This window comes from Antrostomus carolinensis, unplaced genomic scaffold (assembly GCF_000700745.2).
Source record: "Antrostomus carolinensis isolate BGI_N321 unplaced genomic scaffold, ASM70074v2 scaffold43392, whole genome shotgun sequence".
In the NCBI taxonomy this organism is placed as follows: Eukaryota; Metazoa; Chordata; class Aves; order Caprimulgiformes; family Caprimulgidae; genus Antrostomus; species Antrostomus carolinensis.
Genome location: NW_010298696.1, coordinates 20423 through 20866, shown reverse-complemented (window position 1 = coordinate 20866; position 444 = coordinate 20423).

Below are 444 nucleotides of genomic sequence, written 5' to 3'. Positions count from 1 at the left end.
TATCAGGGCTGCCTCAGCATGTGAGGAGAGCACAGCTGGGTAGTCGGGGTGTCATGAGGGATGTGGACAGAGCCATAGAGGGCTTGGGAATTGCAGTGACTTGTGAGAAATGTTTCAGCAAGGGACTAAAAAATTACTAAAGGTGAACAGAAGTTGTACACTGTGTCCTAAATTGTTTATATATATCTATATATCTATATATCTATATATCTATATATCTATATATCTATATATATATAAAATTAATGCTGATGACTGGGGAGAGGTCAGTAAAAATCTAGTTAACTTGAAGTAGACAGATTTCATTGAGGTGTGGGTAAGGCTTTCTAATTTAAAGTATAATTAAAGCTTAAAAATAAACTACCCGAAGTGGTATAGTGTCTCCATCATTGGAGCGATTCAGATTAAATGCAGATCTGTCAGGAGTCGGGGAGGGGTCGGGGG